Source organism: Zootoca vivipara, chromosome 3 (genome assembly GCF_965207765.1).
Source record: "Zootoca vivipara chromosome 3, rZooViv2.hap1.1, whole genome shotgun sequence".
Taxonomy (NCBI): domain Eukaryota; kingdom Metazoa; phylum Chordata; class Lepidosauria; order Squamata; family Lacertidae; genus Zootoca; species Zootoca vivipara.
The window spans coordinates 54015384-54034072 of record NC_142586.1 but is presented as its reverse complement, the minus strand read 5'-3'; the positions used below and the strand labels follow the sequence as shown (position 1 = coordinate 54034072).

At 43.8% G+C, this 18689-nt stretch overlaps 2 long non-coding RNA genes across 2 annotated transcripts in view; one reads left to right on the top strand and one right to left on the bottom strand.

Annotated features, from left to right (window-relative positions):
* Positions 1-1292: 1292 nt before the first annotated feature.
* On the bottom strand, positions 1293-9364 carry LOC148686253 (uncharacterized). The gene is made up of 3 exons (XR_015948962.1): positions 9236-9364; positions 5896-6014; positions 1293-1426 (listed from the first exon to the last, which is right to left on the bottom strand). It is a non-coding gene; the product is annotated as an uncharacterized LOC148686253 (long non-coding RNA).
* The window catches only part of LOC148686252 (uncharacterized), a 31127-nt gene continuing 20114 nt past the window's right edge, over positions 7677-18689 (top strand). The window contains exon 1 of the long non-coding RNA XR_015948963.1: positions 7677-7796. This is a non-coding gene — a long non-coding RNA (uncharacterized LOC148686252). The remainder of the gene's footprint in view (positions 7797-18689) is intronic.

The window sequence follows — 18689 nt, the reverse complement described above, 5'->3', positions numbered from 1 at the left end:
GTGTAATGCAGTGTGCTAGATGCAGTATGATCATTATTTTTTATTGCTTCTTTTATTTCTTATATATTGCATTTTATTCTATTACAATTTGTATTCAATAGAATACTCCGTTGGGAGTAAAGTCAAACTGTTGAATTACAGTGCCTGCTGTGGCTGTAGAGACCAATGTGGTAGAGACATGTTTTGTTGCAGGTGGGGCAGATGAAGGCATCCAGTTGTGCTGCTGCAGATGCACTATGGCGTTTATTCTCTCTGTGCTCCTCCCAGCAGTCATTCCTCCTCTGGATATACAACCTGTCTGTCTACAGACACTCTGGTCGTCTGCAAGGGATTCCCTCATGGCGGGGTTCATAGCTGCCAAGTTATCCCTTTTTTTAAGGGATTTTCCCTTATGCTGAATAGGCTTCCTCTTGAGAAAAGGGAAAACTTGGCAGCTATGGGGGTTGTTGCCGCCAACCTTCATGTATCATTTGCAGATATCTTTGTAAATCAGAGTAATAATATGCAATTTAAGAAATAAAAGACGCAATTAAAATAAAGTTAAAATCCATATGAGCATTAATGCAAGGGATATGCTGTCTGCCGTCTTCAAGCACAAACCTACAGACACACCACGGATCACCTGAAGGAAGCGCGTGGACCACAGGTGGTCCACAGACCAGAGTGTAAGAACCTTTATAATAGATGAACCCATCCACCTTGTTGTCAGCACCAACTCATAACTGCAAAAAAAAAAAAAAAATTCCAGTAGCACCTTAGAGACCAACCAACACCTGAAGAAGTGTGCATGCACACAAAAGCTCATACCAATGACAAACTTTGTTGGTCTCTAAGGTGCTACTGGAAGAAAATATATTTTTAGTTTGTTTTGACTATGCCAGACCAACACGGTTACCTACCTGTAATCATAACTGCATGTTATGTTTTCAGGTAACATTTATATCTCCTTTGGCAGGCAGCAATGTTCCAAAGTCTCAAGTGGAGGTCTGCCCCAACCTTGCTTCTTGACCACCTTTCACCTAGATGGAGCCTAGGACTTTCTGCATAATTAGCATATGCTCCAGCACTGATCTGTAATTCCTTCCCAAGTAATACAGAGAATAGCAAGCATATGATGTGGTATTCTATATATGTATTCATTTCTATGTTTACCATAATTTTTCAAGAGATGAATTTTATTCAGTTGTGCATATATCTTGCCCCTAAGGCACATTTTAATTTGAAATCCATTGAGCGAAACGATACCATCTGTGCAGCACCTTTGCGTTCTCCTCCCCTTCATTTTTCCAGTAGCTGGTGGTAATGGCTATACCAATTGTTCCAAACAGCAGCAAAATGTGGGGATGTTTGCCAATCATTAGGTAGCCTTAGCTGCCATGAAGAAGAGGAGGAAGGTATTGTGCCATGCTCAAGAGAAACATGATGTCTGCAGAAGCAAAAAAAAAAAAAATTGAGAAAGTCAACTCTTGGGGAGCAAAATCTCTTCAAGACAAGAAAACAACAAGACTGTAGGTGTGTGTGACTGCACAGAAAAAAGGGGTGGGAGTAGTAGGTGTGAAGAGCAGATTTGGAAGTTTTGATGAATGAAGCCACCTTTCCAGAGCTCATAAGCCAGATTTGAACCAAATGAGAGGAAATGCTTGTGTTGCTTGGTGGAAGAAGAGAAAAAAAGGAAGGAGAAGGGAGAAAGCAGAAAATGGAGTGTGAATTGGCAAGGGGGAGAGGTGGAAGCACAGGTGAGGATAGAGGACATGAAGAAGTGAGAGGTTTGGGACACAAAATAACAATTAAACAACACCCCTTAGTCAGGTGTAGGGTGCATGTTTTCTTTTCCCTGTGTCTGTCTGTCTGTCTCTCTGCTTTCCCCCATTTCCCTCTTCTTGCTACCAAGAGCCACCAGAATTAAGCAAAAAACTACATGTGGCCCTAGGGCTGTAAGATTCCAACCTGTGCTGTAAGGGGACAAGCAAACAAAAACTGCATGGCCAAATGAGATCTGATTGCTTAATAGCCTCAAGAGTGTTGCCAGCCAGTTGAAAATGGGAAACTATGATGTGTGTGGAATGGAGTATCCTGTCTAATCTGAATGGGGGGGGTGGATGAACAGCTAAATAATGATCAAATATGGACAAACTCTGTAACTAGGGGTTGTCAGTTTTTTATCTGGTCTCTCTTCTGCGTCTCCAACAGCAGCCCAACATGCAGGAATTTTGGCATGCACAGCTGTCCCTGGCATTAGGATGTAGCAAGGGTTGCAGGCAGCAGCTTTGCTCTCTTAAATTCTGCAGTTAGGCAGTAGCAAGGGTTGCAGTCAGACTACTGATAAACTACCTAAAATGATTGGCAGATTTTTTTTGCAGGCATCACTCTTCAGGAAATTTGTTATTATATATCACCCATCGACGAAGAAACCACTCTTTCATTATCAAGTATTCTGTGCATATGGCCATATAGATGGGAAATTTATTGTCAATTAACAGGGCAAATTATGGATAGAGCCCCAATGGTACAGACTTGGCAATACAGAAAGCTTGTGAATTACTTGTGAAATTCAAATGTATAATAGATGCAAGTTAATTATGTATGAACTGAACTTCAGCATTCTGTTATGGATGTAGACTGAGTATGGAAGGCCTTACTACTTTGGTATGTTAAGATGCCATCCATTTATGATCCTACTATAAAATATAACACTTTATGATTTATGGCTGCTAGCCATGAAGGCTGTGTTCTGCTTCTACTTTCTTGAATGCCAGCTGCTTCACAAGTATGTAAAGTGTTGTTGTATTTAGGTCCTGCTTGTGGGCTTCCCATAGTCATCTAGCTGGCCACAGGATGTTGGATGAAGATGAGCCTTTGGTGTGATCCAGCAGGTCAATATGTACTCAAGTACCCATGGATAGGCTTGGGACACAAGGTGATGGCAAAGCTGCCCCTCATTCTTCCCCCTCCCCTTCTCCAAAGCCCCCCTAGCTGTAGCAGCAGATCACAATAAGTGAAGGGGGAAAGGAAAGCTGCACACTCTTCCAGTTTTTGATTTTATATACAGGTGAAACTCGGAAAATTAGAATATCATCGAAAAGTGCATTTATTTCAGTAATGCAACTTTAATTTTTCTTTTAATTTTTACAAATGCTTTCTTTTGGAAATTCCACAGTAATAAAACAAATATTTACAATAATACAAAAATAAACATCACTATTACATTTCATTAATTACGTTCCATTAATAATTGACCTGCCTAAAGACAAATAATTACAATACAACAAATAAAGGCTTGACGTATCTTGCTTTGCATGTCATGCATCTATCTCATATATTGGTTTCACGTTTTAAGTTGCATTACTGAAATAAATGCACTTTTCAATGATATTCTAATTTTCGAGTTTCACCTGTATTGTGATATTTTTTGTGAACCACCCTGAGACTTCCGGCTAATGGTGGTATATAAATTCAATAAATAAATAAATGCAAATGGTGGATAGACCGGCTTCTGATGCCAGGGAACCCTCTTCATCAACAGACTACTTCAGCATGGCGTTCCTGCCAAAGAGAATGGAAGGGGTTTACTTCACAGCCACCCAGAGTGGAAGGGGCTGGGCCTTATACTAAGCTATTAACATTTTAACTCTTTAATATGGATAACTATCAACAAACATTTTCTTTTTAACCAAAGGAAATATTTTATTTGCTTAAAAGTTCCGATAATGTGTGTCACATTTCAGCCTGATGTGCATAAAAAGAAGTTGCAAAACTTTCCAAACACCAAAAAAATAAAAATAAATCAAGTTGCTAAATGTTGGGACTATGAGCCAAATGGACCTCCTGTTCCCCCTCCCACCATAGGATTTAGAGTCATAGAATTGTGGAGTTGGAAGGAAGCCAGTGAACCTGAATGGTTTACTGCAGGGGTTGGCAAAAATTTTTTAGCTGCAGACCGGTCCACTGTCCCACCTTGTGGTGGGCCGGAGAAGCAGCACTGGGGGGGGGGGAGAGCTGGAAGAAGAGGCGAGGGGGGCAAGTAGTCCTCCCCCCCCCAACCCCAGCCGCAGCTGCTGCACTTACCTTCCCAGGGGCTGCCACCACCGCCACCACCTCTGCTTCTTCTTCTTGTGGGTAGGCAGAGGGAGCTCATCCGCTCTGTTCTCTGGCCCACAGGAGCACCAGGGCAGCGGCAGCGGGCGGAAGACGAGCGGCGTGAAAGGGCTGGCTCTGGAGAGGGGTTGGTTAAAATGGTGCTCAGCCAGCTCAGCCCAGCCCCCTTCCTCCTCTAGGCAGGGCGGTGAGAAGCCAGGAGGGAGGGAGGGAGGGAGGAGGTGCCGCCGCGGTGTGTATGAGGGAGAGGGGGGGGGAATGGTGCAGCCCGAACAAACAGAATCCCTGCTCTGATCCACTGACAGTCCGCAGGCCGGATCCTGAAGGCAATTGGGCCTGATCCGGCCCCTGGGCCTTAGTTTGCCGACCCCTGGTTTATTGGCTAGTCTAAACCACCTAACCCAGGAGGGTAAGCGTGATCCCGATCCTCAGATCCTGGGAAAACATTTAGGGTTGCCAAGCACTGTTTTTGATTCAGAGTACCTGTAAAATATATTTTCCACAGCCCTGCATACAGTTGTTGTTGTTTAGTCGTGTCCAGCTCTTTGTGACCCCATGGACCATAGCACGCCAGGCACTCCTGTCTTCCACTGCCTCCTGCAGTTTGGTCAAACTTATGTTCATAGCTTCAAGAACACTGTCCAACCATCTTGTCAGTTAGGCTTCTAAAATCCCCAGAGATTTTAGTGGGATTTTTGAAGTCTGTCTCAAATGTGTTTACAACTACAGTATTTGTTTAAAATTGAAATGTATGGGTAGTTGATGAGAGATGCAGTTTTATCACATCACTAAAATTGCAATTGGGTCTGTAAAAAGCAATATAATTAAAATCAGACAGGTTAATCAATAAGGCCAGCGTTTGTCTGGTTCTTTAGGCCACTCGCAAATAAGCGGATTATTAGAGAAACATTTTCCGTCCCAGATTTAAGCTGCTTAGCCTTACACAGCCTGCCAAAAGAGCCAGATGTTGTTTCAGAGTGAAAAATGTTTTTCAGAGTGTTTTGTTTTATATTAGATAGATAAGAGAAATGTCAGGTATCAATAATAGACCATTCTAGGGACAAAACATTTCTCTCTTTACGAGAAATCATGGCCCTGCGTTCACTTGCACAATCTGATTTCCAGTCAACCAGCTTGGTAAAACTTCCCTTATCCAAAAGTCTCTCTTGTTATCCAGACTTTATTTATATCCACAGTGTTGGTTAGCTTCTGTACTTGTTTCCCTTTATCCTCGCCCATCTCTGACCCAAATCCATCTGACAAATGACATATTCTCCAGAAAGTTTGCCAGATACAGTATTGCAGTTTCTACTGTTTCTGACAACAACTAAGTACTGTAAAGATAGAAGTATTATGTTGAAATGTTTCACCGGGGGGGGGGGGGGAGTTACAACTTTAAAACCCAATATTCTGAGCTCTGCCTCAGGCTTCAGAAGCATCATTGTAACCCTTGCTACAGCTTTCATCAAGGAGCAACTAAAGGCGTAGAGGGGACAAAGTGTCCTTCGGCTGTATTAATTCCCCCTCCATACACTTGAATAATCTCCACCACCCCCCTATGGAGGAGGGGGTTCTGCAGTAGCAACAAGGAAAATAAATCTAAACATGAAAAACAAGTTTTTTTAAATTGGTGCAAAGGTTGCATTGCTGTATTTTTCAAATCTATTCTTTGTTTCTTAGATGATACAACACCACTTTATAATACATACTGTACATACATACATACATACATACACACACACACACACACACACACACACACACACACACACACACATACATACATATATACATACATACCGTTCTGAGTTTTGGAGTTTGCAGGGGAGGAAGTAGGTTGTATGTGAAATCTTCTTAACCCCTGGATCCTGCTATGTTAAAATATAAGCCAGGCTAGCTTCCTGTGTTGCAGTGATCACCTGGGAGAAAGTTAGAAATACAAAGCCCAAGTTTAGAGTTGAAAAGTGGTAGTGATGTGACCTAAAGGTAAATCAGCAAGATGGGGAGGGAGGGAGGGAGGGAGGGGGAGAGAAAGAGAGTCCGAACAACATTGAGAGCAATATTTTATTTCTGTTTGAACCCCAAGGCTATGGTTATGGGAGAAACAAGACTTTTAGGGTGTTAATGCTGTGAGCCCCTCCATCATAGGCTCAGGTTGCATATACATGTGAATAAACCATATATCATAAAGACAAAACCACAATCCAAAAGGAAATACGACCCCTGGCAGCTAGTCAGTACGCCAAGTCCAAAGTCTGAGGTTCAATCTAAACAAGCAAAGTCCAAAGACACAGTCCAGGGTCAATCCAGGTCTGAAGTCCAGCAGCCAGGATAAAATCCAGAGTCAAACCCATTAAGCACAGTTCTGTGGAGGTGCAGGAGCATCCAAGTCAAGGTCCATCAAGATGAGCAGTTGAGCAGCACCCTCTGCTCTGCTTCCCTTCTGTACTTTGTGTGCTGATTGCAGCACCTGGGCTTGATGAGGCAGGTGACCCTCACCTGCTCCAAGCCCACTGCAGCTGAGGAATCACACACTTCCTCCCAGAGCTAGCGAGCCCCACCTGGCCAGCCAGGGAGCTGGCCTGTGGGGCCTTGCCTGCCTCAGCCTCCTAGAGCACCACTCCTGCTGCTCCCTATGCCTCAGAGCCCACTCTGTTTGTGGAGACAGGGGCCACTCTGGCTCTGGGTCCTGCTGCCCTGGTTCCTGTGCACTGACCCCATCCCTTGCCATCCTCTATCACCCTGTGAATACTTACTTCCCCATCCCCTGCTTGCCTCCGTGTGCCCCAGTCCCAGCTACACCCCTCACCAGGATCCTCTTCCTTGTCCCCATCATTGTGCCAGTTCATGACAGGTAAGTGCCTGGAACTCCAGGAATCTCATACTACTTGGATGTTGGGGTGGTGTGTGCAACAATATTGCATTTATAGCCCACCTTTTCTCCAAAGAGTTCAAGGTGGCATGGACAGTTCTCCCTGTCTGTCCCCTCCCCCGCCATTTTACGCTCACAAACAACCCTGTGCGTTAGGTGAAGCTGAGAGGTGGTGGTTGACCCAAGGGCATCCAGTGAGCTTCATGGCTGAGTAGAGAATTCGAACCCTGGTCTCTCAGGTCTCCGTCCAGCACTGTAATCTCCAGAATGCACCACACTGGCTCTAGCATAAGTGGTTTGGGGGAATATTAAGTGGTTTATCAACGTTCTTTAAAATAAGTAAATGGGTATATTCCATCTGGCCAAATGAGATATGTGAATTCTGAATGTGACATAGGGAGCCTGTGTTTCCTTTGGAAATGACCACAATTGTCTCGACTAGTGTAGGTTCAAACATAACTATAATGTGGAATTGCAGATGCTAATGTGCTAACATGTGTATGTAATTCTGGAAGCTATGTTCTCTAATACTATTCATAGATAAAAGAGGAGTGCAAATAAATAACAGCAGCTTGTCATTAGTAATCTTCCTCCTCTTCCTGACTAAAGTGCTGTCTGTGTCCCAAGCTCCTGATCTCTGTTTTGCCTTCTCTTTCAAGTAAGAAAGAGGAAATTATTCCTGCTACTGAACCGAAGAGTTCCTCGTGATGGAAGAAGGAAATCCTGTTGAGAAGCATGAAGAAGGAAAACAAGAATGTGGCTATTTACTCAATTTTTTTAGATGCCCACCCCTAACAAGCCCATTTCCTGAAATGCTATTTCTCTTGAGGTAGGTGTCAATACAGATGTATTTGGCTGCGGGATTTCCTCTTGAAACCAGAGACTCTCTATTATTCTCACTCCTGAACCCATGCAATACATTAGTTCACTAAGTTGTGGTCTGCTGCACATTCCTCGTTTCCTGAATTTACTTGTGGTGGCCCACACATTAAGCTTACTGATCTTATTTAATCTGTGTATCAACAGAAAGAATTGACATAGTCTCTTTGATCCCCGTTCAGAAAAGAAAGCTTTGCTGTAGACAGGAGGGCATTGTTATTGTGGAGTCTGGAGAAATTTGAGCAGTTTCAGCTGCTGCCTTAGGGAAACCAAATCTAGGAGAGTATAGGGTTTACTTGCTTGGAATGCACAGGACTGTTGACAGTGTTTAGATTTTGTTGCTACATTATCTAAAGAGCCAGTTTTGAAGTAAGCAGTATGCTGACTCTCAGGACCGCCCTGTTTGACGAAGGACCCTATTCAGGCAATAAAAGTGGAGTTAATTTCAATTTGGCTCTGGATTAGCCACTTATGGTTCAGAATACTTAATCGGCGGTTTAAAAACTCATCTGGGGAGTTATGAGAGCATTAGAAAACCAGCAGAGATTCTTCAAGGAGATGATCAAGAAGAGCAGATAAGCTTCCCTGATAGACAACCTAACCAGCTACACTAATCAGTGCACAAACCCATGATAGTTTTGGGTATGTTCTACATGTTTACATGTGGCTTCAGTGAGTTGTCAGACAGGACCCACATCCTGAGACTCATCCGGGAGTTAAGATATAGGTGGCAGCTGGGCTTAGGGGAGGCGGCAGTGGCAGGTGGGTGTGGAGATGGTGGCTGCACTGGTGGGTAGCCATGGAAGAGGCCAGATCTGATGCCTGAGGTGGCTGCCTCATCTCCTCACCTCATGGGAGGGCAGGACCTGTTCATAGGTTAGATAATGGGGTCAGATGAGAAAGGGAACATAGCCTGAGTGCTAAGGTAAATATTGATGTAGAAAGGACAAAATTAAAAGTAATATGCTCTCAAGTCTGTTCCCTTGATTCTGTGCACTCATCCTGAGATTTTTAGTCCTTCCCCAGAAGAACCTGAGAAGGCAGCTAAACTGCTAACATTTCAGATTGGAGACAGACTTGGCAACCCTAGAACATGATGCTAGAGTCCCCTGAATATGCGGAGTGGTGGTTCCTCAGCAGATAAGTCAGTTTGAAAAGTTTGAAAGCTGCAGTCATTGGGCTGTCTCTACAATTATGCAATAACTTTAGCCAGTACAGGCGTATCCCCACTTATGTGGGGGGTTATGGTCCATTCCCTGTGCATAGGTGAAATTGCTTAACGTGGGGATCAAACTCTAAGCACCCCTTAAACACACTCTCTGCTGCTATACTACTTAGTCAAAAGAATATTACACAAAGTATGAAATAGGTAGAAACCACAACGTTTACTCTTGCAGCAAGTCTAGTTCCATCACCTCCGTCATGATGCTCCAGGCTGTTCAGATTCTTTCACTGATTAAAGGAAACAGCTCTGAGGGATTAAATAGTCACTTTCCTCTAAACTTGTTTTGGTTGGCGAGCTGCATGGAATGTAGTTACTGGTGACATCAGTCGCAGGCACTGCAGGTGCAGGTTGGGGTGGGGCGGGACACTAGAAGCTGCCTTTAAAGTGAGTCAGAACATTGTTTCATCTGGCTCAGTATTGCCTCCACTGACTGGCAGCAGTTCTCCAGAACGTCGGACAGGGATTTTTCCCAGCCCTACCTGAAGAGGTCAGTAACTGACCTGAGACGTTTTGAATGCCAAGTATGTGTTCTGCAGCCCTTCCCTGAAGGAAGTTGCTAATTTTGATTCAACCTGTGGCCTCAGGTTGTGGCAGTGCATGCTTGACATAGCACCTTGCTTCACTCTGAGCTTGTGTTCTGGACAAGGGGCTCATCCTGATGCCACCTTGGGGCTGGTACTGCCTGTTGCAATAAGTGACCCCATTTCTTCCTTCTCAGCTATGCTGTTCTGAAAGAGTTGCCTAGGGCAGTGGTTCCCAATTAGCTAAGTAATCCAGACCCCATGCCATAGAATCATAGAGTTGGAAGAGACTACAAGGGCCATCCAGTCCAACCCCCTGCCAAGCAGAAAACACCATCAAAGCATTCTTGACATATGCCTGTCAAGCCTCTGCTTAAAGACCTCCAAAGAAGTAGACTCCACCACACTCCTTGGTAGCAAATTCCACTGCCTTTCAAAAGTCAAGCCATGGACCCCCTACTTTTGAAAATTTTGATTTCTCTATGGTAGTTTTTGTTATGTGAATGGTGCCACGTACCCCCTGGGTGGGTTTGGTGGACTCTCAATTGGGAACCACTGGCCTAGACTTTATACGCATAGGCTTCTATTTGTGGGATACAGACCACATGGATAAAGGCTCCGTGGACAGCTTGCACATGTGTAGAGCTTCCATAAGTTTTGTACAGAGTTCAGCTGAATTTACAGAGGTTGGAGATGGGGCCAGTGGGTGGGAGAATCCCATCAGTTCCTGTGGTGTTATTGTTCTCCCTGGAAACTCTTTCACAAGCATGCGGTGGACTTTCATGGAGCCCTGACTTACAGGCCATGCTGCCTGGCATTGATGGGAGTTTCAGCCCACGACATCTGGAAGGCACCAGCCTGAAGCAGGCTACCCTAGTGTCAACTATATCAGGCTACAAGTGACTCTCTTTAACCATATATTGAGTGGTGTTCGCTATACTGTAGTGTAAGAACAGCGTCGGAAGTAGCAAAGGGAAGGGAAACCCAGAATCTAAGATGTTCAGTGAACCCTTAAAATGAAAGGGTGCTGAAGGTGCTTCCTGGTTTTGATTTCCAAATTCAGGTTAGCTCTGGAACTTTCATGGCACGCAATGTGCCACTTATTTCTCCTTCTTCATCTCCTCTGCTTATTTCATAAAGAAATGTCCGCTAGTTTGGGGGGGGGGAAGCATTGCAACACACTACTGTAAACCTTTAAAAGTTCCATTAATGTTATGGAATCTCCTGGGGTGTGTGTGTGTGCAGCAAGTTATATTTTAATAGCAAGCAAAGGTCATATCAATTTATGATTCTAGCTGGTCACAGCATGCAATGAGAAAACTGCAGGGTACGCAGGAGAAAATAGCCCATATGAAGCTGCTTCAAGATCTGCACTCTGTTTCTGAGAACCTTCTCCTTGTCTCTTCATCATCAGAAATTTAGCTCAAGAGAACAAGAGTGAGGTCTGACACCTAAACTATTAAATAACCTTTAAATAGTTGGTTCTGCTCCTTAAAGGATATGGAACAACTGATTGGTTCAAAATTGGGAAAGGAGTACGACAAGGTTGTACTGTATATTGTCTCCCTGCTTATTTAACTTATATGCAGAATTCATCATGCGAAAGGCTTAATTCGAAGCTGGAATTAAGATTGCCGGAAGAAATATCAACAACCTCAGATATGCAGATGACACAACCTTGATGGCAGAAAGTGAGGAGGAATTAAAGGAAAAGACCCTGGAAAAGACCCTGATGTTGGGAAAGATTGAGGGCACAAGGAGAAGGGGACGGCAGAGGATGAGATGGTTGGACAGTGTTCTCGAAGCTACAAACATGAGTTTGACCAAACTGCAGGAGGCAGTGGAAGACAGGAGTGCCTGGCATGCTATGGTCCATGGGGTCACGAAGAGTCGGACACGACTAAACAACAACAGAATTTTATTTGCATGCCACAACATCACAATAATGTCCACATGGTTTTTATAATGCTACTAGCTGGCCCGGCCACGCGTTGCTGTAGCTCATCCCTGTGACTGCCCCCACCCTGTTCAGATCCATGACCTAATCTGCCCCCACCACCATCCCTGTGACTGACTCCCAGGCTGCGCACCTGGTCCCTCAGGGGCACACTTATCCCATTCAGGACCAGGGAGTCCCCCACACCCGCCCGCCCCGTCCCCCAGAAACAGTACTTCAGTCTTGTCAGGATTCAACCTCAGTCTGTTAACTGCAATCCATCCTCCAAGCACCTCCAGGCACTCACACAGGACATTCACCGCCCTCACTGGTTCTGATTTAAGAGAGAGGTAGAGCTGGGTGTCATCCGTATACTGATGAACACACAGCCCAAACCCCCTGATGATCTTTCCCAGCGACTTCATATAGATATTAAAAAGCATGGGGGAGAGGACAGACCCCGGAGGCACCCCACAAGTGAGAGCCCAGGGGTCTGAACACTCATCCCCCAACACCACTTTCTGGACACGACCCTGGAGAAAGGAGCGGAACCACTGTATAACAGTGCCCCCAGCTCCCAGCCCCTCTAGACGGTCCAGAAGGATGTTATGGTCAATGGTGTCAAAGGCCGCTGAGAGATCCAGCAGAACTAGGAAACAGCTCTCACCTTTGTCCCTAGCCCGCCGGAGATCACCAACCAGTGCGACCAAGGCAGTTTCAGTCCTATGATGAGGCTTGAATCCTGACTGGAAGAGATCCAAATGGTCCACTTCTTCCAGGCATGCCTGGAGTTGTTCAGCAACCACCCGCTCAATCACCTTGCCCAAGAATGGTAGATTTGAGACTGGACGATAGTTGGCCATATTGGCCGCATCTAAAGATTTTTTTTAAAGAAGTGGTTTAATGACCACCTCTTTCAGCGGGTCTGGGAAGACTCCCTCACAGAGGGAAGCATTCACCACCCCGCGGAGCCCATCGCCCAGCCCTTCCCAGATAGCTTTTATAAGCCAGGATGGGCAAAGATCAAGGAGACAGGTGGTCAGTTTCACTCGTCCAAGCAGCCTGTCCACATCCTGTGAAATAACAAGGATCTATCAGCACCTGGAAACCCTGTTAATGCAACCCTGTCCCACTTAGAATGACAACAACTAAGTTGAAAATATGTGCCCTTGCCTTTCTGAAATGTATTATTTCCTGCACCTAACAGATGCGCCCAAATGTACTTTTTATTTCCTGAATCAAGCATGTAGGGTAGGCTCTTCAAACAAAGAAGCCGTCATAAGAAAATTACAAATATGTTTCAAGGACAGCTGCATAGGTTATCCTTTCATCAAACCAATCAGTGATATAATCCTCAATCTGCCTTTCATTCCATATATTTTGTATTGCCCTTATTGTTTTTTCAGGTGGGGGGAAAAATGAAGTGCGGGTTATTTTGTTCAGATTTAAAATCCAGTTTGCTTCAGTGAAGTTCTCATTGGTCCTAGAGCTCCCTCTTGTGTATGCTTGTTAGTATAAGAAATGCTACAATAATGAAGTCTCCTCCGGAACATTGGCTTATTTCAAAAATGCACTTGCTTGATTCTTTTTTTGATCACATGAACTGCCTCTCTAAGAGTGAACTCAAGTGCTGAGCGCCAACAGAAATGGGGCCACTGAAAACAAAGAGGGAAGTAGCGGCATGTTGCAGGGAGCCGGAGTTCTGCGGAAGTACTGTATGAACCTAAGCCATAGCTGTCAAGTTCTTTTTTTTAAGGGAAATTCCCTTATCCTGAATAGGCTTCCTTGTGAGAAAAGGGAAAACTTGACAGCTATGACCTAAGCAGAGCATGCTAGATGCAGCCAATGGCCCATCTAGGCTAGCAACCTGTTCTCACAGCGGCTAACAAAACGACAATGATTTTAAAAAAACAAACTCAGATGTGCCAATTCACTGCTCTCACTTCCAATGAGACATGAACATATTTAGTACATAAGAAAGCCCTGTTGGATCAGACCAAAAGCTCATTCTCTTCCCACAGTGGCCAAGCCCATGAGGAGGACCCAAACACAACCACACACTCTCCCCACTTGTGATTCCCAGTAACTGGCATACTGCTTCCAACAGTGAAGGCAGAACATAGTCATCGTGGCTGGAAGCCTTACCCTCCAGGAATTTCCCCAATCCCTTTCTAAAGCTATCCAAGTTGGGAGCGAATTCCATAGTCTAACTCTGTACTGTGTCTGTCCTGGGTGTTCTAACACTCATCTTCATGGATGGCCTGAGTATATAAGAGAATGAGAAAAATGACTTTCTATTCACTTTCTCTCCACCATGAGTAATTTATACACCTCTATCATGTCCCACAAACCTAGACAGCATCTTAAAAAGCAGAGACATTACCTTGCCAACAAAGGTCCGTATAGTTAAAGCTATGGTTTTCCCAGTAGTGATGTATGGAAGTGAGAGCTGGCCCATAAAGAAGGCTGATCGCCGAAGAATTGATGCTTTTGAATTATGGTGCTGGAGGAGACTCTTGAGAGTCCCATGGACTGCAAGAAGATCAGACCTATCCATTCTGAGGAAATCAGCCCTGAGTGCTCACTGGAAGGATAGATCCTGAAGCTGAGACTCTAATACTTTGGCCACCTCATGAGAAGAGAAGACTCCCTGGAAAAGACCCTGATGTTGGTAAAGATGGAGGGCACAAGAAGGGGATGACAGAGGACGAGATGGTTGGACAGTGTTCTCGAAGCTACCAACATGCGTCTGACCAAACTGCGGGAGGCAGTGCAAGACAGGAGTGCCTGGCGTGCTCTGGTCCATGGGGTCATGAAGAGTCGGACACAACTAAACAACTAAACAACAATCATGTCCCACCCTCCACCCACCCACCCTGCTACTCATCATTCTGGCTGTGCTCATCCTCATCCCAATGATTTTTTTAATTTTGAAAATACTTACTTTAAATATTATTGTTTTATTATTAACATATGTATAGAAATTATATCACAGAGTGCCATCAGACTTGCTCTGTACAAGAGGATGAGTCCCCTGCTCTGAGGGGACTATAGTTTGACACAGCCAAGTGATAGAAAGGGCGAAGGAAGGGGAGGGAGGTGCCCTCAAGTGGCAAGCAAAGTGTGGTTGATTCAAAGCAATGGCTTTTAAATACATTTCAAAGGCCTCTTGGAGAGTGGGGAGGTTTTCGGGGCCATTCTAAAAGGACTGGCTGAACAAATCTGGTATAGAACAAGGACCAACAGTGTGAATCTGGATACATGAACAAATTTATTACGGTCAGAGACCAGCTTGTGAAACACAAATGGAACTATCTCTCAATTTCTACAATTTTGTAGTTGGGGCACCTTAAGCAGTCCTGTTGTCTCTTGGTGTCTATAATTCTTTGCCTAACCATAGCTTTTGCTTCGCCCAAGCCCAGACTTAGAAGGGCTTGAGGGGCAAAACCGTGAACCTGGATAAAATCTGTAACCTGTACAGATATACTTTGGTAAGAAAACTCTTAAGAGGAACTCCCTTTTTAATATTATATTTTGCCAATAGGTGGTGCTGGTAAATCACAGAGAGTTATGTGCTCCATTTTACTTATTTCAAAAGGTACTGAGCTACCTCAGTAACATACAGGTGCTTTGAATTCTACTAAAAGTAATAGTGTTGATGCCCTTTAAGCATATTTCCTTGTTTGCAGGTATACTTTGTAGCAGACTATCACTAATAAAAAGGCTTGTGTGCCTTCTCTTAAGGGGATATGTGTATATGAAATTATTAATCCATCAAAATTGGAGTTGTTAATATGCACACTCTTTTACCCAGTCCTGACTTTGTATTTTGTAATTTATTAAAATTTTTCAGCAATAATGCTCTCAGGGTGGGCAGAGAAGAGTCAATAAAAACAACAATAATTAGAACAATACCTCCAAAAAACAGCAAAATATATAATAGCAGCAGAAGCAAGAGCATAAAAACACCACAGCAGAAGAAGAAAAGCAATTATATGACATTTAAAAAGGCCTGGGAACATAAAAATGTATTCAGCTGGTACTGAAAGAACATTTATTTCTAAAATGTAGGTCCCACTCTTCAATTGCCCTTACATACTCTCAGATTAGATTTGGCACCTGATGAACAGTCAGTCTGTGAGCGTTTAGAAAAGGATGCTGTGATCCAGCATGGGTTTCTTAAAAACAAGTCATGCCAGATAAATCTCTCTTTTTTATTGACAGAGTTACAATCTTGGTGAATCAGGGGAATGCTGTGGATGTAGTTCAGGCTTCCTCAAACTCGGCGCTCCAGATGTTTTGAGACTACAGTTCCCATCTTCCCTGACCACTGGTCCTGCTAGCTAGGGATCATGGGAGTTGTAGGCCAAAAATATCTGGAGAGCTGAGTTTGAGGAAGCCTGATGTAGTGTATATTGATTTCAGAAAGGCTTTTGACAAAGCCCCCCCCCCCCCCATGATATTATTGTGGAGAAGCTGGTTAAAAAGAGGTGAGGGGTGAGATAATGGCTAGGTGGATTTGTAGCTGGTTGGTTGACCGAACCCAAAGAGTGCTTACTAATGGTTCCTTTTCATCCTGGAAAAAAGTGACAAGTGGGGTGCTCCAGGGTTCTGTCCAGAGCCCATTGTTGTCCATCGTCTTTATAAACGACTTGTATGAAAGAATTGAGGGGATGCTCATCAGATTTGCAAATGACACCAAATGGGGAGGGGTAGTCAATGCCACTGAAGGCATAATCAGAATTCAATATGACCTTAACATATTATAGAACTGGGCTCAAACTAACAGAATGAATTTCAATAGGGACAAATGTAAGGTTATTCACCTAGGCAGGAAAAACCAGCTGCACAAATATAAGACAGGGGACACGTTGGTTTGCCAGTAGTATATGTGAAAAGGATCTTGGGGGTCTCAGTAAATCACAAGCTTAACATGAGTCAACAGAGTGATGCAGCAGTAAAAAAGCCAATGCTAAACTAGGCTGCATCAACAGAAGTATAGTGTCCAGATCAATGGAAATCATAGTCGTCCTCTAGTCTGCCTTGATCAAACCACATCTGGAGTACTGAGTCCAATTCTGGGCACCACAATTGAAGAAGGATATTGATAAACTGGAACACATGCTGAGGAGAGCAACCAAGATGATCAAGGACATAGAAACCAAATCTTATGAGGAATGGTTGAGGGAATTGGGTATGTTTAGCCTGGAAAAGAGGAGACTGAGAGGAGATATGATGGCCATCTTCAAATATCTAAAGGTTTGTCACATGGAGGATGGAGCAAGTTTGTTTTCCACTGCTTTGGAGGCTAGGATCTGAACCAAAGGCTTCAAGTTACAAGAAAGCACATTCTGACTAAACATTACTAAGAACTTTCTGGCAATATGACCGGTTTGATAGTGGAATGGATTCCCTTGAGAGTTGGTGGATTCTCCTTCCTTGGTTGTTTCTAAGCAGAGTTGAATGGCCATCTGTCATAGAATGATAGAGTTGGAAGGGACCCTGAGGATCATCTAGGAATATGCAGTTTTCCCATATGGGGACCGAACCTGCAACCTTGGTGTTATCAGCACCACATTCTAACCAACTGAGCTAGCCAAACTGTTATGTATGATTTGGTTGAAATTCCTGCATGTCAGGAGTTTAGGTGTAGATGACCCTCGGAGCTCCTTCCAACTCTATGATTCTCTTTGAAGAAACAGTGCTTTGCATATGTGGCATCACAGTCAAGAATACTCTTGCTCTGTTGCCACCAGCCTAACCTCTAAAGCTGAGAACATCTCCATAAAGGCTTTCAATGTGAGGCAGTTAATGGTAGCCTGTGAAGTTGTTCCAAGACTAGGAAGAGGTGTTCCATTGAACTGTTCCCAGAGAGTTAGCTTGCTGCTGTATTTTGGATTAACTGAAGCTTTGGAGTAGTTTTCAAAGACAGTCCTAAACTGGAGGCTACCCAAACATGCCTAGACACTCTCTTCCCAGGAAAGCATCACCATGGAGGCACCAGTCTCAGTTCAAACTGTGCTCTAATTCAAAATTTTGGGAAAAAAACTAATGACCATTGGCCATTTGGGCTGGGGCTGATGAGAAGTGTGGTCCAACCACATCTGGTTGGCTACTCCAGTTTTATATGGATAATCATGAATGTATAAAGTCTTGGTCAGCAACTAGTTTTCCTGGGAGGAAATTTTGGGCAATGTAGGGTGATGGGCCAGCACCCTTGCTTTAATCCCATAAATGGGTGTGCTCTTAGGCTCCCATTGGAATGGCATTTGTTTGAAAAAAAATCTGCTGGACAGATTATGAAATACAATAGTGCCTCTGGTTAAGAACTTAATTTGTTCTGGAGGTCTGTTCTTAACCTGAAACTGTTCTTAACTTGAGGCACCACTTTAGCTAATGGGGCCTCCTGCTGCTACCGCACCGCCAGAGCACGATTTCTGTTCTCATCCTGAAGCAAAGTTCTTAACCCAAAGTACTATTTCTGGGTTAGCGGAGTCTGTAACCTGAAGTGTACAGGTACCACTGTAGTTCAAGTAGGGCTTGAGTTCAGTGTCACAAGTTTGGAAGAATCCAGAGGTGTTCTTTGGTGGTGGGGATGCTTCATTTATGAGTTAAAATGTTTCATCTTCTGATATCCAGTACTGTGACAAAGCATTCCTTTATTGCTCTTCCACAATGTGTGTTTTTCACTCTTCTGCTATCTGTGTGTGCTGAAGAAAGGCAGAAGGAAGACAGATAAGGTACTTCTAGCTTTTATGCAAACCCTCTGTAGACCAGGATTAAGGTCTTTTGATGGGATCAAGATAGGAATTCATCAAAAAAATCAGACAGTGTACACAGGTACTGATAGAAACAGATTTTCAGTCTTCTGTGATATAAAGTGAAGTATATCTCTAAGTGTGGATACAATTGTTGATGTTGACACAATAAAGCACAATATGATCATTTCCCAGTGCTTGAAAGAGCTGACTGGCGACAACAACAACAACAACAACAACAACAACAACAACAACATTTTATTTATACCCCCCCCCAGTCAAAACCGGGCTCAGGGCGGCTGACACCAGTAAAATTACAATAAGACGTAAAAGAAAGAAAAACAATTAAATAAAATACAGTTTAAAATACAATTTAAATTTCAAAATGCAGCCGCATTTTAAA